Genomic DNA, 26,090 nt, shown 5'->3' on the forward strand with positions numbered 1-26,090 from the left:
ATCATGTTTAGAAAAGTTATTCCCTGACCAGCAAGCTACACATGTACCTTTGTGCACTATAAATAATCATTCTCCTCTACTCTCTTCCCACCATGCTTTTATTTTTTTAAATATTTTTTTTATGATTTTCTTATTTTATTTTATTATTATTATTATTTTTATTGGTTGGAGGCTAATTACTTCACAACATTTCAGTGGGTTTTGTCATACATTGATATGAATCAGCCATAGATTTACACGTATTCCCCATCCCGATCCCCCCTCCCACCTCCCTCTCCACCCGATTCCTCTGGGTCTTCCCAGTGCACCAGGCCCGAGCACTTGTCTCATGCATCCAACCTGGGATTTAAATATTTTTATTTATTTATTTGGCTGCACCGGGTCTCTAGTGGCAGCACGTGAGTTCTTCCATCTTCGTTGAGGCATGTGGGACCTTGAGTTGACGCATGTGAACTTTTAGTTGCAGCATGTAGGATCATAGTTCCCTGACCAGGGATCGAACCCTGGTCCCCTGCATTGGGAGCCACTGGGCCACCTGGGAAGTTCACCGCACTGTGCTTTTAGCTGACACCTCTAAGGAAGTCCTTCTCTAGACAGTAAAGACTGCATCATCAGCTAGAGAAAGACCCAGGTAAGGAGAGCAGAACCTCCACTCTTGACTCTGGAAGAACTCTAGCAGAAGCTCACAGGTTTGCTCTTTGGGGATCGAGCAGTTTCAAGACTCCCCTGAGGCACTCGCAGCTATCCAGAGTCCTAATGCAGTATTCTACTAGAGTTCTCTGCACATTCTGCCTGGTCCAACCACAATGTGGCAACCTCATCAGCTCCTTCTGGACTTTGGATAGAACTTCTTAAAAGTGTGGGCTTCCTTGATGGCTCAGATGGTAAAGAATCTGCCTGCAGTGCAGGAGACACGGGTTCGATCTCTGGGTCGGGAAGATTCTCTGGAGAGGGAAATGGCTACCCACTCCAGTATTTATGTCTACACACAGTTACTGGTGGAAGCAGATTGGAACTGTGATCTGACTGACTCCAAAGCAATCCAAGTGGCAAGTTATAAAGTACCAAGCATTAGAGCTACATAGTGCAGGCATTTACACATGACTCTAGGTTATAAGGCTTATGGTTAGACTGCAGGGGAAGACTGCATTCCAAAATGTAATGCTCACGCCAGAGTGAGCAACAACTCCAAATGTAAAAACTGTGATTAGAAGATGTCCCACGCTGTGATTTGGTATTCCAATATTCTGAAAGCTTCAATCCCAAATTAATATGAAATCTCATCACTCACCAGAAAGGAATCCAGATCCAGTTACTACTAACCTTGTCAGAAAATTACCTGCAAAGGTGAAATCAGGTTCACACACAAGACCTTTACATGTTTTAAAGAAACATCAGAGAGCAATCTGGGAAAAACAGCACCAAACATGGGGAATTCTTACCAATCAAGCCTTGTGGTTTGGCCACTGTACTGACAGAGACTATGACCTGGACATAGACAAGGGAGAGCATTTGTTATAGAGGAGCTTCAAGGTAACCCAATAACATTAGCACTTTTTGTCATGATCACCTCACTCAAACCCATTCATCCCACGGTGTAACTGAACAGGAAACACAGGGGTCAGGGAGACATAAGCATGCAAATCTCAAATCTTATCCCCAGCTTTCAATACCTGAATCCGTTGAAAAATTTTAACAGTGACACCAAGTGTTGAATATGTTAGAAGTCAGCTGAACTACCAGACCTGTCTTAGAGTGAAAATGAGCAGTCTCTCTCAAACTTAGAGACTGAAGGCTTAGTATGTACGAAACATGATATGTGGTCCCAGTAATGTCTGTAGGAGCAGGAAAATGCCCATAATGTATGGAAGGGTAAAGATTTGGAAGAGTATGACCTACATATTACCTTAATTGCTGGCCTATGCCTTCAGCACTCCTACCAAATGTCACAATGAGGGTAAGTAGGCTGGCAGACTAACATTTCCTGCTCCCCACTTGGTCCATGAATCTCATCCCTCCCCCTTTCCCATAGATAGAGCTGGGCTCTAAAATTACATTCAGATCCACATTCTCATACCTGTTGAAACAGAGGAATTTAAGCAGCACCCTGTACTCTTGACTCCCGAAGTTTGTTTTCTACAATCTAGTTCATTCCATATGTTGACTGTCTGCTATTGGCTTTCCAAAAAGAATAAAAAGAAAAGTCAAAATTCTGGTTTTAAAAAGTCGAAGTGAGGTTTCTTTGAAATTCAAGCAGTCTGATTTTGCCAAATGTCTCTGTAACAGTAGCACTCGCAGAGTACAGAGGAATACAGACAAGTATGGGTAAAAACATGCTCCTGCTTAATGAAAACAACTAGTTGTAGAAACACGGTCTCTACCATCGAGTTAGGCAGCAGTGTCCAGGAGTGACCCTGCCACTGCTGGTAGTTCCTATCTCTAGAGACGCAGGGAAGGGGTCCAACACCTTGTGTAATGAGCCAGGAGACAGCAGAGTTGCCCTCTGCCCAACACCCCTCACCTCTCACTACACAAAAATGCACTTATTCATATGGCTGGTTCTGGTTCTGGTTCCTTTTTCTTCATGTTACAAGTCCACAGATTTATCAGTACTGGACTTTTCCATAGCAGGTCCTCAAAAAGGTAGTAACTTAACAAATCTGCAAAGAGACTTGCCTGAGGGTGGGCAGCTTAGCACCACAGAAAGAAAGTTACTTAACTTGCAAACTTACTTAGGTGAGTGGCTGGAACAAACATCCCTTTTCCCCCTTATCCAGAGGAACTTTTGGAAATGGTTGGTGGGTACCCAATCATGCAGAGTGAAATATAATGTAAGGGACAGCACTCATCTTGTGGCTACAAGATCAGATGAGATTGCTACTGCAGAGGTCTGAGTGCCCCTTCAAAATGAACCACAGTTCATCCTGCTTTAATCAAACATCACAGGGAAAGTATGAAATATTAGGCTAAAAGGCAATGTCCCTTATCTTCTATGGGGGGCGGGGTGCATCTCAAACTGATCTGTTTATTTTATTTTCAACACCATAGCTAAAGACTTAAACCTTTGAAATGGGATGCTGAGCTGTTCACTATACTCCACAACAACATTTCATGAGGTATTAGTGTAAGTAATCAGTAACACAGTTAGTTAGAAAATCAGAGACAGCAGAAAGCAGCTAGTATCATTAGGGGTATTTTTATGAATAATCCAAACCATTTAATAACATTGCTGCTATCTGAAACTGAGCACAGATCCTTCAAGGTAGTAGCAATGAGAGAAATGTAATCATTGCTAATGTTGGCTGTCGTGGATGTGTTCTTTGGAAAATATGCCCTCTAACACGTGCACCCCAATGTTCATCGCAGCACTGTTTATAATAGCCAGGACATGGAAGCAACCTAGATGCCCATCAGCAGATGAATGGATAAGGAAGCTGTGGTACATATACACCATGGAATATTACTCAGCCGTTAAAAAGAATTCATTTGAATCAGTTCTAATGAGATGGATGAAACTGGAGCCCATTATACAGAGTGAAGTAAGCCAGAAAGATAAAGAACATTACAGCATACTAACACATATATATGGAATTTAGAAAGATGGTAATGATAACCTTACATACAAAACAGAAAAAGAGACACAGAAATACAGAACAGACTTTCAGACTCTGTGGGAGAAGGCGAGGGTGGGATGTTTCGAGAGAACAGCATCGAAACATGTATATTATCTATAGTGAAACAGATCACCAGCCCAGGTGGGATGCATGAGACAAGTGCTCGGGCCTGGTGCACTGGGAAGACCTAGAGGAATCGGGTGGAGAGGGAGGTGGGAGGGGGGATCGGGATGGGGAATACATGTAACTCCATGGCTGATTCATGTCAATGTATGACAAAACCCACTTCAATATTGTAAAGTAATTAGCCTCCAACTAATAAAATAAATGAAAAAAAAAAAGAAAATACGCCCTCTAGGATTCCTGTGAGCAAAGTAGATGCAATAAAGGTGCCTTCAAGCCTGACCCTTGGACCTAAACCCCACAGTCAAAAATGGGGTTTAGAACTTGAAACGGTTGTATTTGTGATGCTAGTTAATGTCCCAATGCCTAAAACCTCGGTATGTCATGTAACAGAGGCAGAAGTAGCTCTCAATCCTACCAACAATCCAACTTTCTGATTCTAAACATAATCCAGGAAGAGAATATTCGGAAATCACTAGTGTTCTACCAAAAAAGGGGTCCAGCAGTCACCGAGATACTGAATACACATAATTCAGGTAGAAATCAAGAACAAACCAGACAAATTCACTAACAGCATCATTTTACCTCAAAGCAAGAATTGGGTTCCTCTCTGAGTTTGGTCTTTGGCTCTGAGAGACAAAGGTTTTCCTTGCACTTAATTCACCCCATAAATACATGCCAGGTAACGGAGGCACAAGCAACCATTACCATTTAGATTTCAGAAGCCTCCACTAAAACCTCCGCTGGGTGTGGCCAGCAGGGGGAGGCAGCGCGTCCGGGCGGGACTTGGAATTCGCTGTTTTTGGTCCTGACTACCCTGGTACCCAACACTGCTGTCCTTCTTGCTTATGAACAGCACCTGTACAAATCATTTCCCCCCTGTGGAATAACAGGGGGAAAAGGACCTGGGAAAGAGGAACTGGACCTAAATTTTAAAATTACTATTATGTTAAATGCACACTGAGCCTGTAAAACAAAACTCAACACTGCACAACACGACTTCGCTGCCTGGAAACACAAGGCCCTCCATCTCCCCGTTACTTTCCTGATTTTTATCTTTAAATGTCTCACATCTTTCAAAGCAAATATATGCCAAAGGCTAGGGACAGAATATTTTATGGAATAACCCCATATTCAACATGTGATTTTACAGGAGACAAAATCCAAAACGCCACTCAACTCTGGCCAGTACCAGGCACTTTTGAGTATCCACTGTCCTAAAACAAGCTCGTGGCCACTCAAAATTGTCCAGGTGTGTATTTTTACACTGAAAATACCATAAGTCTATTGATTAGAAGACTTGTTTCTTATTTGTGAATTGAAGACAACATACGGGGTTTTTTGTTTTTGTTTTTAACACAAAGCTTGTGGAAAGGACCAGGATCTACATTTAATGAATTCAAATGATACCAAACACACAATTCCTCTGTAAAAGTGCCAAACCACACTACAAGGCAGCCTATGACAGACACTTAAGTGCATTCACTATTGTAAAACATTAAAGACTCTGCCTGATTAAATCCTGCATTTGTAAATCCTGAGTACCCCAAAATGTTTATTTTTAAAGAAATTTATGAAATGGGCTATAAAAGCACAATGTAGACAAATAAAACTATACCAAATACACAATTACCAAATAAAAGGCACGCAATCTGACTTAATCTTCTCCCCCTGTAAATGTAAACTTTCACAAAACCTTTCATAAGAAAACTATGAAATCCCCAACAAGGAAACTTAACTGAAATGCAAAGAGAATGAACAAACAATTGTTATGTAAATTTAAAGGCCAAACTGCATCCAATATTGGCTGAAGAGAGGCTTTGGGGTATCCACAGTGTTTGTAAAACACCAAGTGCAAATAAGATCAGGCTTGTAAAGGAAAGCACATGAAAAACCCCAGGACTTCAAATATGATATCAAATACACAAGCACATTAAACAAAAACATAAAACTGCCCCAACAGTGACTGAAAGCTATTTAAAGTCATTAGGAAACAATCCCGGTGCCAATCAGACCTCTGATTTCCTCATTTCCAAGCTTAAAATGTCAGAAATTTTTTTTTCTTTTTAATTAAATCAGCGTCTGAGAGAATTGATTCCAAAATTTAATGACACAAATGAGAACTCACACGTATGGGCACCCAGGCGGGCATGCACGCAGGTGGGCACGGACATGGGCAGGCACGCAGGCATAGTCACACACGCGGGCATGCAGGCATGTGCATGCATGCCTGGGCACACATACAAGCATGCACACAGACACACAAGCATGGGCATGCACGCAGGCACACATGTGGGGATGCACGCAGGCATAGGCACACATGCGGGCACACAGGCCTGGGCATGCAGGTAGGCACGCAGGCATGGGCACACACACAGACAAGCAGGTGGGCACACACGTGGGCAGGCACGCAGGCATAGTCACACACAGGCACCCAGACATGTGCATGCACACCTTGGCACACATACGAGCACGTGCACAGACACGCACGCATATGCATGCATGTGGGCATGCACGCAGGCATGGGCACATGGGTCTGGGCAGACACGCAGGCAGGCACGCATGTGAGCAGGCACCCAGGCATAGGCACACACGTGGGCACGCACGCACGCATGGGCACACACGCAGGCAAGCAGGCGGGCATGCACGTGGGCAGGCGCGCATGAGCAAACATGGAGGCACGCAAGCGGGCACGCCCGCAAGAACAAACATGGAGGCACGCAAGCAGGCACGCACGCATGAGCAAACACGGAAGCACTCAAGTGGGCATGCGTGTGGGCCCACGCACGCACGTACGCATGCATAGCCACACGCGCTCAGACACGCCGGCACGCGGGCACACACGTCGACGTGACACATAAGCAAAAAATTACTCTCAAAGGTAACCAAAAGCGACTAACTGTCCCAATCCCATGCACAACTCCTCTCAGTTTGTTAAGTTTCTCCTTTTCAGGTTGAAAAGAACAGAAACGGAGGGACCAAGACCAAGAATTAAATACACAATGACACCAATCATGTAGAGATTTAAAATAAAAAGCCAAAATCAGCTCCCTGGCAGCCCCAAGACTCCCCTCTACCTGCTCGGCTAACCATACCTTAACAACGTTTACGAAAGGGAACCAAGACCAATATTTAAAACAAGTAAAATATTAAAGAGTTATCATGCTGTACCATAAAGCACAACATTGTGTCCAAGTTCGGCTAAAGGACCTACACAGTCAAAACTCCAAAGCCCTGCAGACTAGTAAAGTATATTATCAATTACAATATTATTAAAGTATATTCCTCTATAAAAAGCACATTGTAAATAGTCAACTAGCAATGACAAATAAAAATTAACTTAACCTTATTCACCTAGGAGCAGCGGCTGTTTTCCCTCACCCCTGAGGACCGCCTCACCGCTGAAACGACCAACTCCCTACGCACCCACCAAGAGACCCAGGAAAAAAATGGCGGTAAGAAGCAAGTGCACTCCTTTTATAGCCAGCTGACGGTCTCACCTATAAAGATCCTGCCTGGCTGAGGCAAGAGTGATTGACAGGTACACTATCCACTCGCTCTTTCTCTGTATGTGGAACTCGTGCCTGTATCCCAAGCATCACTCTTACTGGTGGAAAGAATTCCTGCTTCACGTGTTTGCCTTTGAACTGGGGTTGCAGGAATTGTGGGAAGCACGGGACAAACCACGCAGAGAGAGACACAAACCAGACTCTGTGATTGGTTCAAGCCGTGAGTTCGAACTATTTCAATGGTCCTAGGCAGCTTTGCATTGCATTTGCCTCCTTCTAGAAAGTTCTTTGCCACCATTTCTGCTCTGGGGGTAAAATTAAAGTGCAATAGGGGAAAATTAAAGTGAGCTATCAAATCTCTCAGCAGCGACTTTAATTCCCCACAGCAACTATATTTGAGAGGGCTTGCTTAGGAAGCACATATACTAAAATTGGAAAAAAGAAATGGAGATGATACTGAGCTAGGAATCCCTGTGAGGGGGAAAGTGAGCCTAAAGAGCTGCCCACCTGACAACTGCACAAACAAATGCACTAGGGGCATGAAATAGGGTGGGGGGGTCCAACCAGTGACGTTTAGATACACAGAATGGAAACTACCTCATTGAGCATGAGCAGTTGGGTGTGCGTTCACACCACAGGGAGGATGGGCTGTGAGAGAACTGGGGGATGGGATCATGAGGACAACTAGGAAATGGTCAGAATCGTTTGAACTCATGGCCCTCTAGCCGCAGTGTTCATGTTTTACTGATTACTAGAGTCATCGTCCCTTTTGTATGGTTCTTCTCATTGGAATATCCCCTCCCCCTTTTCCCTTCAGTGCCCCTGCCCCCAGGGCCCCGCTCCAGTGCAGCCTCCTGCATGAGGCCTTCCTGATTCTCTTTCCCCACTCCAGCAGGTAACGGGCTCTCTCCTGGTGCTGTCGGGTGGGCACTAGGGGGAAAATATCAGAGCTGGAGTGGACACGAGGGTTGGGGGCTCTGGGATCCATTAGCACTGGGCTGGACTAGGTGAGAAGGCTCCAGGGCTGTTATTTTTTTTTCAGGTTTGGACTTGGTTGCAGACATTCTAGAAATTTCAGAGTAAACAAACAACATAGTAACCCATACCTACCTCCTGACTGGTCAGAGCAGTTTAAAGTCAAACTACAAGTTGAAAACAAACTTGGTAACCTAGGTAACATACAACCATCAACCGGATTGGTCAAAATCACTACATGGTAATAATAGTTCATACTGGGCAGGAATGTACCATCATGACAGGAAACTGGAGGGGTGGATGGAGTGAACTAAATGATCTGAACCAGACAAGTGCCCTTGGGCAGTTAGGGCATGTGATGGGGATGGTATGGTCTGCTATTTCAATTTTTTCTACTGGACTCTCCAGAGGCCTTCAAGTGGAGAGAACAGGTTAGAAGAATTAAAATCCTCATCCCTTGGAAGTCCTAATTATTTGATTAAGATTGGATGACCAAAGTGTGGTTCTTAAATCCCCTGCATCCATACCAGTACAGAGCTGCCTTTTTTGTTGTTCAGTTCAGGTCAGTCGCTCAGTTGTGTCCAACTCTTTGCAACTCCATGGACTGCAGCATGCCAGGCTTCCCTGTCCATTGCCAACTCCTGAAGCTTGCTCAAATCGGGTGGAGAGGGAGGTGGGAGGGGGGATCGGGATGGGGAATACATGTAAATCCATGGCTGATTCATGTCAATGTATGACAAAAAACCACTACAATATTGTAAAGTAATTAGCCTCCAACTAATAAAAATAAATGGAAAAAAATAATAAAAAATAAAATGGATAACCAACAAGGACCTACTTATTGTATAGCAAAGGGAACTCTGCTCAAGTTATGTGGCACCCTGAATGAGAGAGGAGCTTGGGGGAGAATGGATACAAGTGTATGTATGGCTGAGTCCCTTTGCTGTCCACCTGAACTGTCACGACGTTGTTAATCGTCTACACTCCAATATAAAACAAAAAGTTAGAAAAAAATTCTTACTGATTTTTTGTTGTTGCTGTTATTAAGGTGATATTCACATAACAGATAATGAAATTTAACATTTCAAAGTGAGCAATTCAGTGGCATTTAGTTCATTTATAATGTGCAACAACCACTTTTATGTCATTCCAGAATATCTTCATCACCTTAAAAGAAATCCAGAACCTTTTAAGCAGTTGATTCCCATTCCCCATCCCCTCAGCCTCTGACAACCACCAGTCTGCTTTCTGTCTGTATAGATTTGCCTTTTCTAGAAGATTCATATGAATGGAATCACACAGTATGTGAGCTTTGTGTCTGACATCTTTCACTTAGCTTACTGATTTTGAGATTCCTCTAACACATATTCATAATTATTTGTTTATACTGATATCTTCTAAATCAGATAGAAGAAAAATATAGTTACCCAAAAAATCCCTTTATACTTTAACACCTATATAGTTACCTTTACTTTTATTTCTTCATGTGGATTCAAGTTACTCTCTATTATCTTTTAATTTTAGCATGAAGAACTGCCAAAAAATTTCTTGTAAGGGCAGCTGTGCTAGCAATAAATTTTTTCTTTATGTTTATCTGGTAATATCTTAATTTATCCTTATTCTTTCTTATTTTTATTGTTCAGTTTAGTTCAGTCGCTCAGTCATGTCCGACTCTTTGCGACCCCATGAACTGCAGCATGCCAGGCCTCCCTGTCCATCACCAACTCCTGGAGTTTACTCAAAATCATGTCCATTGAGTGGGTGATGCCATCCAACCATCTCATCCTCCCTCATCCCCTTCTCCTCCTGCCTTCAATCTGTCCCAGCATCAGGGTCTTTTCAAATGAGTCAGCTCTTCGCATCAGGTGGCCAAAGTATTGGAGTTTCAGCTTTAGCATCAGTCCTTCCAATGAATTTTCAGGACTGATTTCCTTTAGGATGGACTGGTTGGATCTCCTTGCAGTCCAAGAGACTCTCAACAGTCTTCTCCAAGACCACACTTCAAAAGCATCAATTCTTTGATGCTCAGCTTTCTTTATAGTCCAACTCTCACATCCATACGTGACTACTGAAAAACCCATTGTCTTGACTAGATGCAACTTGTTGACAAAGTAATGTCTCTGCTTTTTATTTACTTATTTATTTATTTATTTTAGTTCTACCACTTTATTGCTACCAACCCATCTCCCTCCACCCTCGTGCACACACGCTCAGTCATGTAATCCCATGGACTTCAGCCCGCCAGGCTCCTCTGTCCATGGACTTTTGCAGGCAAGAATACTGGAGTGGGTTGCCATTTCCTTCTCCATGTCTCTGCTTTTTAATATGCTGTCTAGGTTGGTCATAACTTTTCTTCCAAAGAGTAAGCATCTTTTAATTTCATGGCTGCAGTCACCATCTGCAGTGATTTTGGAGCCCCCCCAAAATAAAGTCTGTCACTGTTTCCACATTTCCCCATCTATTTGCCATGAAGTGATGGGACCAGATGTCATGATCTTAAGTTTTCTGAATGTTGAGTTTTCAGTCAACTTTTTCACTCTCCTCTTTCAATTTCATCAACAGGCTCTTTAGTTCTTCTTCACTTTCTGCCATAAGGGTGGTGTCATCTGCATATCTGAGGTTATTGACATTTCTCCTGGAAATCTTGATTCCAGCTTGTGCTTCATCCAGTCCAGCATTTCTCATGATGTACTCTGCATATAAGTTAAATAAGCAGGGTGACAATCTATAGCCTTGGCGTACTCCTTTTCCTATTTGGAACCAGTCTGCTGTTCCATGTCCAGTTCTACCTGTTGCTTCCTGACCTGCATACAGATTTCTCAAGAGGCAGGTCAGGTGGTCTGGTATTCCCATCTCTTGAAGAATTTTCCACAGTGTGTGGCAATCCACACAATCAAAGGCTCTGGCATAGTCAATAAAGCAGAAATAGATGTTTTTCTGGAACTCTGTTGCTTTTTTGATGATCCAACAGATGTTGGCAATTTGATCTCTGGTTCCTCTGCCTTTTCTAAAACGAGCTTGAACATCTGGAAGTTCACAGTTCACATATTGCTGAAGCCTGGCTTGGAGAATTCTGAGCATTTCTTTACTAGCATGTGAGATGAGTGCAATTGTGTGGTCGTTTGAGCATTCTTTGGCATTGCCTTTCTTTTGGATTGGAATGAAAACTGACCTTTTCCAGTCCTGTGACCACTGCTGAGTTTTTCAAATTGGCTGGCATATTGAGTGCAGCACTTTCACAGCATCATCTTTCAGGATTTGAAATAGCTCAACTGGAATTCCATCACCTCCACTAACTTTGTTCATAGTGATGCTTCCTAAGGCCCACTTGACTTCACATTCCATGATGTCTGGCTCTAGGTAAGCAATCACACCATCATGATTATCTCCATCATGAAGATCTTTTTTGTACAGTTTTTCTGTGTATTCTTGCCACCTCTTCTTAATATCTTCTGCTTCTGTTAGGTCCCTACCATTTCTGTCCTTTATTGAGCCCATCTTTGCATGAAATGTTCCCTTGGTATCTCTAATTTTCTTGAAGAGATCTCTAGTCTTTCCCATTCCATTGTTTTCCTCTATTACTTTGCATTGATCACTGAGGAAGGCTTTCTTATCTCTCCTTACTATTCTTTGTAATTCTGCATTCAAATGGGTATATCTTTCCTTTTCTCCTTTGCTTTTCACTTCTTTTCTCAGCTATTTGTAAGGCCTCCTGAGACAGGCATTTTGCTGTGTTGCATTTCTTTTTCTTGGGGATGGTCTTGATTCCTGTCTCCTGTACAATGTCAGAACCTCTGTCCATAGTTCATCAGATACTCTGTCTATCAGATCTAATCCCTTGAATCTATTTCTCACTTCTGCTGTATAATTGTAAGAGATTTGATTTAAGTCATACCTTAATGGTCTAGTGGCTTTCCCTACTTTCTTCAATTTAAGTCTGATTTTGGCAATAAGGAGTTTATGATTTAAGCCACAGTCAGCTCCCACTCTTGTTTTTGCTGACTTTATAGAGCTTCTCCATCTTTGGCTGCAAAAAATATTATCAATCTGATTTTGGTATTGGCTATCTGGTGATGTCCATGTCTAGAGTCTTCTCTTGTGTTGTTGGAAGAGGGTGTTTGCTCTGACCAAACTCTGTTTGCAAAACTCTATTAGCATTTGTCCTGCTTCATTCTGTACCCCAAGGCAAAATTTGCCTATTACTCCAGGTGTTTCTTGATGTTTTACTTTTGCATTCCAATATCCTATAATGAAAAGGACCTCTTTCTTTGCATGTTAGTTCTAGAAGGTCTTATAGGTCTTCATAGAACCGTTCAACTTCAGCTTCTTCAGCATTACTGGTCAGGGCCTAGACTTGGATGACTGTGATATTGAATGGTTTGCCTTGGAAACGAACAGAGATCATTCTGTCATTTTTGAGATTGCATCCAAGTATTTTTGTTGTAGTAAACTAAAAATAACATGCATTTACTGCTTTAGCTATTTAAAGTATACAATTCAGTAGCGTTAAGTACATTCATAATGTTGTGCAACAATCCCCACTGTTGAGTTCCAAACTTTATTTTTTTATTTTATTTTTTTTTTTTTTTTGAGTTCCAAACTTTAAAAACATTCATCCCCAAAAGATACCCTATACCTATTAAGCAGTCACTCCTCATCATTAATTAAAAAAAGTGGCAGTAATGGAGGAATAGAAGTACAAAAAGTCTATAAGACATAGAAAGTAAATATTAAAATGACAAACATATACCTTAAATTATGAATAATTAAATTAATCGCACATGAATTGCGCTCTAAATGAAACACTGCAATGAAAAGGCAAAGGTCAGTAGAGTGGATTTTAAAAGTGATCTGACTATATATTATCTAAAGTATACACACTTTGCATTCAGACAGAAATAAGTTGAGAAGTAAAAAAAATGAAAAATATATACCATGTAAATAATAATCAAAGAGAGCTGGAACAGCTATTTTAATACCAGACAAAATAGACTTAAAGACAAAAATGATTACTAGAGACAGATCTTTTTCTAATGAGAAAAGGTGAAATCACCCCAGAAGTTATTGGCATTTATAAATGTGAATGTAACTAACAACAGAATCCCAAAGTACATGAAGCAAAGAGTAACAAAGCTGAAAGGAGAAATGAACAATTTAAAATTAATAGTTGAAGGCATTAATGCTTTCGATAATGGACTGAATAAATAGAAGAACAAAAATCAACAGGGAAAGAGAAGACTTGATTGATATGATAAACCAATTAGACAACAAACTATAGAACACTCCACCCCAAAACAGCAAAAAACACATTATTCTGAAATTCACATGGAACTAACTACAGGATAGACCATATACAGGCCATAAATCAAGTCTTATTAAATTGAAAGGCAATGAAATTAGACAAAGTATCTTCACAAAACAACAATAGGATGTAGTTAGAAGTTCAAAAAATAAATAAATTTGATAAATTCACAAATATGTGAAAATGATCACCCACCTTAATAACCAATGGGCCAATGGAAACTAAAATACAACATAACAAAACTTGTGTGATGCAAGAAAAGCAGTACTTTTAGAGATAACTTTGCACACGTAAACACCTATATTAGAAAAGAAATAAATCAATAGCCTAAACTTTCACCATAAGGAAGTAAAGTATGAAGAACCAACTAAAATGAATGCAAACAAAGGAAAAATATAATCAAGATTAAAGGAAAAACCAATGAATGGAAATTGCAAAATAATAGTGACTATCAACAAGGTAGAAAGTTGGTTATTTGAAAGATGAGCAAAACTGACAAATTTTTAGCTAAACTGACCAAGAAAAAAAAAGAATACTAAATATACAAAAATCAACTAGAGGACTTTGCCACTGACACTACAGAAATAAATGGAATTATAAGGGAATACTATGAAAAATTGTATGCCCCCAAATTAGATAATCTAGATGAAAGGGATAAATTCATAGCAGTATACTGTAAGACATATAGTATATGATGTTGTAGAAAGTGTTGGTTTTGAGTCAGAAAGTTCTGAGTTTGTCCATCAGCCTAACTATATGCTGTAAGCTTGGGAAAATTACTTAATCTCTCTGGATTTTACTTTCTTCAACTATTAAAAATGGATAATAATACCTACCTTGTGTATCTTTTTAGAGTTATAAATTAAATATGTTATGCATGATACTAGGTTATATATTGATATTAAATATAGGGAAATGTATATTATACATATATTTATTTATTTATACTTATGTGTTAAACATCCATATATTTATTTATACTTCAGCAACTAGCTGTTCCTTTACAGGGCTTCTTTCTGGTTCTTTCTCCCTTCTAAATAATTAAGTGCCCAGGGCTCAGGCCTTGAGACTCTTCTCTACCTATCCTTATCCATGTATTGATTTCAGAGTTTAAATACTACATAAAAATATATTTGTACATATATGTGTGTATGAATATTCTCCATGGGATCTTTCTGACCAAGAGGTCGAACCCAGGTCTCCTGCATTGAAGACAGATTCTTTATGGTCTGAGCCACCAAGGAAACCCATATAAGATAAAATCAGTAGTGTCCGATTCTTTGTGACCCAATGAACTAGCTCTCCAGGCTCCTCTGTCCCTGGAATTTTCCAAGGAATAATATTGGATGGGTAGCCATTCTCTTCTTGAGGGGATCTTCCCAACCCAGGAATCAAACCCACATCTCCTGTGTATCCTACATTGTAGGTGACTCTTTACCACTGAGCCACCAAGAAAGCCCACATGTATGTATATACATGTGTGTAACCAGAACAAGACCCAGTTTTCCTCACACTCCGTCTCTCCCATCAGGAAGCTTTCACAAGCCTCTTATCCTCATCCATCAGGGCACAGACAGAAGAAGCAAAAATTACAATGAATGAAAACCACAGTCACAGAAAACCAAAATGATCACATGGATCACAGCCTTGTGTAACTCAGTGAAGCTCTGAGCCTGCCAGTAGGGCCACCAAAGACAGATGGGTCATGGTGGAGAGTTCTGACCAAACACAGTCCATGGAGAGGAGAAGGCTAACTCCTTCAGTATTCTTACCTCGAGAACCCCATGGACAGTATGAAAAGGCAAAAAGATATGACAACAGAAGATGAGACCCCCGCTTGGTAGGTGTCCAATATGCTACTGGGGAAGAGTGGAGAAGTACTCCAGAAAGAATAAAGAGGCTGAGTCAAAGCAAAAACAACACCCAGTTGTGGATGTGACTGGTGATGGAAGAAAGTAAAGTTTTGATGCTATAAAAAACAATACTATCAAGGGTGAAACAGATCACCAGCCCAGGTTGGATGCATGAGACGGGTGCTCAGGGCTGGTGCACTGGGAAGACCCAGAGGGATGGGATGGAGAGGGAGGCGAGAGGGGGGATCGGGATGGGGAACACATGTAAATCCATGGCTGATTCATGTAAAGTAATTAGCCTCCAATGAATAAAAATAAATGGAAAAAAATAAAAAGAAAAAGAACACATGCACACACACACACACACACACACACACACACACACACACACACACACACACACACACACACAAGAACAATACTGCATAGGAACCTGGAATGTTAGGTCCATGAATCAGGGTAAATTGGATGTGGTCAAGCAGGACATGGCATGAGTGAACACTGACATCTTAGGAATCAGTGAACTAAAATGGATGGGAATAAGCAAATTTAACTCAGATGACCATTATATCTACTACTGTGGGCAATAATCCCTTAGAAGAAATGGAGTAGCCCACATAGTCAACAAAAGTCTGAAATGCAGTGCTTGGGTACAACTTCAGAAACAACAGAATGATCTTGGTTCATTTCCAAGGCAAATCATTCAGCATCAGAGTAATCCAAGTCTACAGCCCAACCACTAATGCCAAAGAAGCTGAATATGAATGGTTCTATAAGGACCTATAAGACCTTCTAGAACTAACACCAAAAAAAGATGTCCTTTTTATGATAGGGGATTGGAATGCGAAAGTAGGAAGTCAAGAGATATCTGGAGTAACCAGCAAATTTGGCCTTGGAGTACAAAATGAAGCAGGGCAAATGCTAACAGAGTTTTGCCAAGAGAACGCATTGGTCATAGCAAACACCCTCTTCCAACAACACAAGAGCTGACTCTACACATGGACATCACTAGATGGTTAATACCAAAATCAGAGTGATTATATTCTTCCCAGCCGAAGATGGAGGAACTCTATACAGTCAGCAAAAATAAGACCAGGAGCTGACTGTGGCTCAGATCATGAACTCCTTATTGCCAAATTCAGACTTAAATTGAAGAAAGAGGAAAAACCACTAGACCATTCAGGTATGACCTAAATCAAATCCTTTACGATTATACAGTGGAAGTGGCAAACAGATTCAAGGGATTTGAGCTGATAGAGTACCTGAAGAACTGTGAATGGAAGTTCACAACATTGTACAGGAGGCAATGACCAAAACTATCCCAAAGGAAAAAAAAACACAACAAAGTAAAATGGTTGTCTGAGGAGGCCTTACAAATAGCTGAGAAAAGAAGAGAAGCAAAGGCAAAGGAGAAAGAGAAAGATATACCCAACTGAATGCAGAGTTCCAGAGAAGAGCAAAGAGAGATAAGAAAACCTTAAGTGAACAAAGCAAAGAAAAGAGGAAAACAATAGAATGGGAAAGACTAGAAATCTCTTCAAGAAAATTGGAGACACCAAGGGAACATTTCAAGCAAAGATGGGCAAAATAAAAGACAGAAACGGTATGGACCTAACAGAAGCAGAAGATGTGAAGAAGAGGTGGCAAGAATACACAGAAGAACTATACAAAAAAGATCTTCATGACCCAGATAATCACGATGGTGTGATCACTCACCAAGAGCCAGACATCCTGGAGTGTGAAGTCAAGTGGGCCTTAGAAAGCATCACTACGAACAAAGCTAGTGGAGGTGATAAAATTCCAGTGAAATCCTAAAAGATGATGCTGTGAAAGTGCTGCACTCAATATGCCAGCCAATTTGGAAAACTCAGCAGTGGCCACAGGACTGGAAAAGATCAGTTTTCATTCCAATCTCAAAGAAAGGCAATGCCAAAGGATATTCAAACTACTGCACAGTTGCATTCATTTCACATGCTAGCAAAGTAATGCTCAAAATTCTCCAAGCCAGGCTTCAACAGTATGTGAATTGAGAACTTTCAGATTTTCGAAAAACAGAGGAACCAGAGATCAAATTGCCAACATCTGTTCAATCATAGAAAAAGCAAGAGAGTTCCAGAAAAACATCTACTGTGCTTTATTGACTACGCTAAAGCCTTTGACTGTGTGGATCACCACAAACTGTGGAAAATTCTTAAAGAGACTGGAATACCAGACCACCTGACCTACCTCTTGAGAAATCTGTATGCAGGTCAAGAAGTAATAGTTAGAACCGGACATGGAACAATGGACTGGTTCCGAATAAGAAAAGTAGTACGTCAAGGCTGTATATTGTCACCCTGCTTATTTAACGTCTATGCAGAATATGTGTGCATGAAACTCGCTCAGTCGTGTCTGACTCTTAGCAGCCCCACGGACTGTAGCCCTCAAGGCTTTTCTGTCTATGGAATTCTCCAGGCAAGAATATTGGAGTGAGTTGCCATTCCCTTCTCCAGGGGATCTTCCTGACCCAGGGGTCGAAGCCAGGTCCCTCACATTGCAGGCATTCTTTACCATCTGAGCTACCAGGGAAGCATCATGTGAAATGCCAGACTGTGTGAATCACGAGCTGGAATCATGATTGCCAGGAGAAATATCAACAACCTCAGATATGCAGATGATACCACCCTAATGGCAGAAAATGAAGAGGAACAAAAGAGCTTCTTAATTAAGGTGAATGAGGAGAGTGAATGAGCTGACTTAGAATACAACATTAAAAACAACTAAGATCATGGCATCTGGTCCCATCACTTCATGGCCAATATATGGGGGGAAAAGTGAAACAGTGGCAGATTTTATTTTCTGGGGTTCCAAAATCACTGGGGATGGTGACTGCAGCCATGAAATTAAAAGACGCTTGCTCACTGTATGGAAAGCTATGACAAACCTAGACAGTGTATTAAAAAAGGAGAGACATCACTTTGCTGACAAACGTCCATATGGTCAAAGCTGTGGTTCTTCCAGGAAGATCCCCTGGAGAAGGACATAGCAACCCACTCCAGTATTCCTGCCTGGAGAATCCCATGGACAGAGGAGCCTGGCAGGCTGCAGTCCATAGGGTTGCAAAGAGTTGAACACAACTGAAGCGACTTAGGACTCACATGGTTTTTCCAGTAGTCATGTACATATGTGAGAGTTGTACCATAAAGAAGGCTGAGCGCCAAAAAATTGATGCTTTCTAACTGTAGTGCTAGAGAAGACTCTTGAGAGTCCCTTGGAAGACTCTTGGGAGTGAGTCCCTTGGAAGTCTCCTGCAAGGAGATCAAACCAGTCAATCTTAAAGGAAATCAACCCTGACTATTCATTGGAAGGACTGATGCTGAAGCTCCAACACAGTGGCCACCTGATAGGAAGAGCCAACTCATTGCTGTTGCTGCTAAGTCGCTTCAGTCATGTCCAACTCTGTGCGACCCCATAGACGGCAGCCCACCAGACTCTTCTGTCCCTGGGATTCTCCAGGCAAGAATACTAGAGTGGGTTCTCATTTCCTTATTGGAAAAGACCCTAATGCTGGGAAAGATTGAAGGCAAAAAGAGAAGGGGGCAGCAGTGGATGAGATGGTTAGATAGCATCACCGACTCAATGGACATTAGTTTGAGCAAACTCCGGGAGATAGTGAAGGACAAGGAAGCCTGGCGTGCTGCAGTCCATGGGGTCCCAGAGTCGGACATGACTTAGTGACTGAACAACAATAAACATTTAGCAGCCTAGCACAGTATCTAAGAGATAGTAACTAATAGGAAAGTGGTATTCATTTTTACCTAAATAGTAGTTATTATTCCAGGTAAAAGTATTTGTGCTTTTAAAAAAATAGATGCCAGAAATTTCCTTCCCTGGTCTTAGCTTGGCTCCCATGCACGAATAATTTCCTTATTTGCTAGTGCTTCTGATTTGCCCTCATTTCTCTCTGGAACATCCTCCACTCACTCCCAGCCTCATAGCATCCCTGCAACCTTGGCTTTCTTAATAAATAAATCACAGCAGGATCCTCTATGACCCACCTCCCAGAATATTGGAAATAAAAGCAAAAATAAACAAATGGGACCTGATGAAACTTAAAAGCTTTTGCACAACAAAGGAAACTATAAGCAAGGTGAAAAGACAGCCTTCAGAATGGGAGAAAATAATAGCAAATGAAGCAACAGACAAAGGATTAATCTCAAAAATATACAAGCAACTCCTGCAGCTCAATTCCAGAAAAACAAACGACCCAATCAAAAAATGGGCCGAAGATCTAAACAGACATTTCTCCAAAGAAGACATACAGATGGCTAACACACACATGAAAAGATGTTCAACTTCACCCATTATAAGAGAAATGCAAATCAAAACCTCAATGAGGTACCATTACACGCCAGTCAGAATGGCTGCTATCCAAAAGTCTACAAGCAATAAATGCTGGAGACGGTGTGGAGAAAAGGGAACCCTCTTACACTGTTGGTGGCAATGCAAACTAGTAGAGCCACTATGGAGAACAGTGTGGAGATTCCTTAAAAACCTGGAAATAGAACTGCCATATGACCCTGCAATCCCACTCCTGGGCATACACACCAAGGAAACCAGAACTGAAAGTGACACATGGACCCCAATGTTCACCGCAGCACTGTTTATAATAGCCAGGACATGGAAGCAACCTAGATGCCCATCAGCAGACGAATGGATAAGAAAGCTGTAGTACATGTACACAATGGAATATGACTCAGCCATTAAAAAGAATATATTTGAATCAGTTCTAATGAGGTGGATGAATCTGGAGCCCATTATACAGAGTGAAGCCAGCCAGAAAGAAAAACACCAATCCAGTATACTAACACATATATATGGAATTTAGATTAATCCTTTGTCTGTTGCTTCGTTTGCTATTATTTTCTCCCAATCTGAATTTAGAAAGATGGTAACGATACCCATATATGCAAGACAGAAAAAGAGACACAGATATATAGAACAGACTTTTGGACTCTGTGGGAGAAGGCGAAGGGTGGATGATCTGAGAGAACAGCATTGAAACATGTATATTATCAATTCTGAAACAGATCACCAGTCCAGGTTTGATGCATGAGACAACTGCTCCGGGCTGGTGCACTGGGATGACCCAGAGGGATGGGATAGGGAGGGAGGTGGGAGGGGGATTCAGGATGGGGCACACATGTAAATCCATGGCTGATTCATATCAATGTATGGCAAAAACCACTACAATATTGTAAAGGAAATAGCCTTCAACTAATGTAAATAAATAAAAATAATAAAAAATAAAGAAAGAAAGAAGAGGTGGCAAGAATACACAGAAGAACTGTACAAAAAAGATCTTCACGACCCAGATAATCATGATGGTGTGATCACTCACACTCACCTAGAGCCAGACATCCTGGAATGTGAAGTCAAGTGGGCCTTAGGAAGCATCACTACAAACAAAGCTAGTGGAGGTGATGGAATTTCAGTTGAACTATATCAAATCCTAATAGATGATGCTGTGTAAGTGCTGCATGCAATATGCCAGTAAATTTGGAAAACTCGGCAGTGGCCACAGGACTAGAAAAGTTCAGTTTTCATTTCAATCCCAAAGAAAGGCAATGCCAAAGAATGCTCAAACGACCGCACGGTTGCCCTCATCTCACACGCTAGTAAAGTAATGCTCAAAATTATCTAAGCCAGGCTTCAGCACTACATGAACCGTGAACTTCCAGATGTTCAAGCTGGTTTTAGAACAGACAGAGGAACCAGAAATCAAACTGCCACCATCTCCTGGATCATCAAAAAAGCAAGAGAGTTTCAGAAGAACTTCTATTTCTGCTTTATTGACTATGCCATGCCGTTGACTGTGTGGATCACAATAACCTGTACAAAATTCTGAAGGAGATGGGAATACCAGACCACCTGACCTGCCTCTCGAGAAACCTGTATGCAGGTCAGGAAGCAACAGTTAGACCTGGACATGGAACAACAGACTGGTTCCAAATAGTTAAAGGAGTACGTCATGTTACATGCAGTGTACATCATGAGCAACGCTGGGCTGGAGGAAGCACAAGCTGGAAACAAGATTGCTGGGAGAAATATCAATCACCTCAGATATGCAGATGACACCACCCTTGTGGCAGAAAGTGAAGAAGAACTAAAGAGCCTCTTGATGAAAGTCAAAGAGGAGAGTGAAAAAGTTGGCTTAAAGCTCACCATTCAGAACACTAAGATCATGGCATCCGGTCCCATCACTTCATAGGAAATAGATGGGGTCGATCGAATCAGTGGCTGACATTATTTTTCTGGGCTCCAAAATCACTGCAGATGGTGATTGCAGTCATGAAATTAAAAGACGCTTACTCCTTGGAAGGAAAGTTATGACCAAATTAGACAGCATATTAAAAAGCAGAGACATTACTTTGTCAACAAAGGTCCGTCTAGTCAAGGCTATGGTTTTTCCAGTGGTCATGCACGGATGTGAGAGTTGGACTATATTGGACTCTGTGGGAGAAGGCGAGGGTGGGATGTTTCGAGAGAACAGTATCGAAACATTTATATTATCTAGGGTGAAACAGATCACCAGCCCAGGCTGGATGCATGAGACAAGTGCTTGGGCCTGGTGCACTGGGAAGACCCAGAGGAATCTGGTGGAGAGGGAGGTGGGAGGGGGGATCGGGATGGGGAATACATGTAACTCCATGGCTGATTCATGTCAATGTATGACAAAAACCACTGCAATATAGTAAAGTAATGAGCCTCCAACTAATAAAAATAAATGAAAAATTAAAAAATAGTAATAAAACTATTAGTCTGTACAACCTTCAAAAAAAAAAAAGAAAGCTGAGCGGCCAGTCGCTGTCCCGCGCACCCTCGCGCGGCTGGCCAGGCTGGCGGGCTGAAGCGCCAGCGCACGGTGGGGCTGACGCGCGTAGCCGGCCGGCAGCTGCGCCGCCAGGCCCTGGGACCACCGCCGCATCCGCGGGCCGGAGGAGTCGCAGCCGCCGCAGCTGTACGCGGCCGGCGAGAGCGAGGCGCCGGCCCCTCGCGACCCGGCGCGGCTGCGGCCGGTGTACGCGCGCGCCGGACTGCTGAGCCAGGCCAAGGGTTCGGCCTACTTGGAGGCAGGCGGCCCCAAGGTGCTGTGCGCCGAGTTGGGCCCGCGCCCAGCGGAGGGCTGCAAGCGCGGCGGCGGCCCGGCCGGGGCGGGCGGCGAGGCCCCCGCGGCGCTGAGCGGCCGCCTGCTCTGCGACTTCCGCCGCGCGCCCTTCTCGGACCGAGGGCGCCGTGCCCCGCCGGGCGGCGGCGAGGAGCGCGAGCTGGCTCTGGCGCTGCAGGAGGCGCTCGAGCCGGCCGTGCGCCTGGGCCGCTACCCGCGCGCGCAGCTCGAGGTGTCGGCGCTGCTGCTGGGGGACGGCGGCTCGCGCTGGCCGCCGCGCTCGCTCTGGCTGCCACGGGCGTCGAGATGTACGACCTGGTGGTGGGCTGCGGCCTGAGCCGCGCGCTGGCGCCCGCGCCCGCCTGACTGCTGCACCACACGCTGCTGGAGGCGGAGCGCGCCGCTGCCGGCCTCACCGTGGCGCTCATGGCGGTGCTCAAGCAGGTGGCCGGGCTGCTGGGCAGCGGGGAGGGCGGCCCGACCGAGAGCTGGGCGGAGGCCGTGCGCCTGGAGTTCGAGGGCTGCCAGCGCCTCTACCCCGTTCTCCAGCAGTGCTTGGTGCGGGCCGCCCGCCGGAAGGGTGCCGCCGCGCCCCTCTGAGCCCGAGACCCGAGCAATGACGGACGCCGAGGACCGAGCCGCCGCTGCCGCCACAAGGACTCGCGCCGTCGGCCTGCAGACTGCGTGTGCCAAACTGCAGCTGAGAACTGGGAGCACCGGAGAGGGTCTGCCGAGGCGTGCTCAGAATAGCCGTGTTGGAGCGATTCTTTCCAACTGCTTCGTTAAAAAAAAAAAAACCTTTCTAATTGAGCTGACTCCCAGCCACGACCCAGTTGAAGGAACCTGCCAGTGCATCTTGACTCCTAAGTTGGAAAGGACTTCCGCTGGACTCATCGGGAAACCTGGAGCTGTTGTCCTGCAAGGGATGGACCCTATGCAGGCCAGCCGGGGACTCTCTCCTGAATAACTGGGCTGCTTTTGAGAGCGGGAACAAGGGGGCTGTGCCTTCCACGTACATCTGAGCCCAAACAAAAACGCTTATAATCGGAAACATTCTTCTGTCGTTTTTGGTACCGACTTTAATGAGTAAAGCTCTTCCGAGCTGGGGAGTGTGTTCTCAGGGCTTGGGCCAAGCATTATCTTTCATGTGTCCTGGTGTCGCCGGTCCACCAGCGAGACGGCACCTGAACTGCCAGGAGTGAGAGTTTCTGGATGCTGGAGATGGAGTCTGGCCATTCTGTAGGGCAGAGGGGTCTCTCTGACCACAAGGGTGGGCTCTGCCCTGAGTTGCTCCTGAGCCCTGCAGGTCTGTGCTCAGGTCTGAATTGGCAAAAGGGCCGCCTGGGGTCCTCCCTGCACCAGCTTGGTGTGACCTGAGCGTGTGTGTCTCAGGGGCCTGCTCAGCTCTAGGAAAGGCTGGCTTGAGGCAGCTGAGAGACCAGAATGAGGCCTGGGGACCACACCAAGAACCCCTGACGGGGGGAAAAACCCAAACTTTATTTGCCCCCAGTGACATAATATATAATTCCAAAGCAGATCTGAAATATCTAGAATCACAGCAGCAAGGAACAAGACAGAAACAAGGCACCTACAGGACCGAGGCTGAGCCTGCTGGGCGAGGGGCTGGGAGGCCATGAAGTCAGAAGAAGGCAACTGGAACTGAAGAAGTGTTAGCCCGGCTCCAAAGTGGCCATGTGGAAAAACAGGGCACAGACCTGTGGGAAGGGGCAAGTTTGCATCCCATTAGACAGACATTTACAAAACCCTATCAACCCCCAGATGAGAGTCTCCCACATGAGATGGGAGGCAAACCACACACCATATATGCAGTTCTGCGTCACTGAAGAAACCCAAGTTTAAAAATCTATGTTACTTGTGTATTACCATATGTGAAATAGATGATCAGTCCAAGTTCGATGCATGAAACAGGGCACTCAAAGCCAGTGCACTGGGACAACCCAGAGGAATGTGATGGGGAGGGAGGTGGGAAGGGGATTCAGGATGGGGGTCACAGGTACACCCGTGGCTGACTCATGTCAATGTATGGCAAAAACCACCAGAATGGTAGAGCAATTAGCCTCCAAGTAAAATAAATTAGTTAACAAGAACAACAACAAAATAAATCTGAGCGCCGAAGAATTGATGATTTTGAACTGTGGTGTTGGAGAAGACTCTTGAGCGTCCCTTGGACTGCAAGGAGATCCAACCAGTCCATCCTAAAGGAGATCAGTCCTGAGTATTCACAGGAAGGACTGATGTTGAAGCTGAAACTCCAATCCTTTGGACACCTGATGCGAAGAGCTGACTCATTTGAGAAGACCTGATGCTAGGAAAGACTGAGGACAGGAGGAGAAGGGGACAACAGAGGATGAGATGGTTGGATGGCATCACTGACTCAATGGCCATGGGTTTGAGTAGACTCCAGCAGTTGGTGATGGACAGGGAGGCCTGGAGTGCTGCGGTTCATGGGGTCACAAAGAGTCGGACACACCTGAATGACTGAATTGAACTGAACTGAGGTTATCTATACTGTTTTCCCACTGGAAATTCCTTCATATTGTGAACAATGATTCGTCAGAACAAAATGGTCCACTGAGAATCTTAGGATATAGACCCAGAGTGGCCTTGGATATCTTCTAGTGCAATAGCCTGACTTCCATAACCAGACCTCACCCCAAATTAGTCTTTTCAAGACTTAAATCTAATGTGATTATATTTGAAGATAGAAAGTTTTGGAGATGAATTTAAAAGAGGTCATGAGGGGCAAGTCTTAATCCAACAGGATCAATGGCCTTAGAAGAAGAGGAAAAGAGAGAGAGAGATCTCTTTCTGCCCACACACACTGAGGAAAAGCCATGTTGAGGACATAGGGAGAAGGCAATCATATGCTGCTGCCTTAAACTTGGAGTTAACAGCCTCCAAATCTGTGAGAAATAGATTTCTGTAGTTTAAGCTACCTAGTCTATGATCCTTTTTTTTTTTTTTTCTTTTTTGACAATCTGAGCTAAGACACCTAGTCTAGGGTTTTCTTAGCTGTGATCTGGAAAATGCTGTTCTGCCTGGACTATTAGTAGGTGTTGGTTCTATGGTCAAACGCCTTTGAGAATGTTGCATGCTATTAACATCTACTGATAGTTCACTACTTACATTAGACTCTTTAAGGCTTTCAGAGCCCTAGAGTGAGGAAACCTGGTTACCATTGTTGGAGGAGCACCTTTTAACATCTACATCAAAGATTTCTTACATGGGGCCTGTGGAAGCCCTGGGGGATTGCTTTTGTTCTTGTTTCACACCTGTCCAGGCCTTGACTTTGCTAACTCCACAGCTACTGAACCAGAATATCTAGGGACAGAGTGCTCCAGATTACGAATGACTAAAAGCATACAGATTTTTGAGGAGCTGAGTTTGGGAACTACTATTCCAGAACAACACTCTCGTGTTATAGGTGAGGAATTTAAGATCCTTGGAGGGAAATTGCTTGCCCAAGCATGAGCACAGGGCAAATATTTGGACCATTTCCCCCTCCACTATAAATAACCCCTGAGGTTTTTTATAGTTCTCCCAGCA

General features: G+C 43.5%; 1 pseudogene; it reads left to right on the forward strand.

The window, feature by feature from the left end:
* The first annotated feature begins 6,409 nt into the window (after window positions 1–6,409).
* On the forward strand, window positions 6,410–23,123 carry LOC122690321 (annotated as a pseudogene).
* Window positions 23,124–26,090: the final 2,967 nt, after the last annotated feature.

This window comes from Cervus elaphus, chromosome X (genome assembly GCF_910594005.1).
Source record: "Cervus elaphus chromosome X, mCerEla1.1, whole genome shotgun sequence".
NCBI lineage: Eukaryota > Metazoa > Chordata > Mammalia > Artiodactyla > Cervidae > Cervus > Cervus elaphus.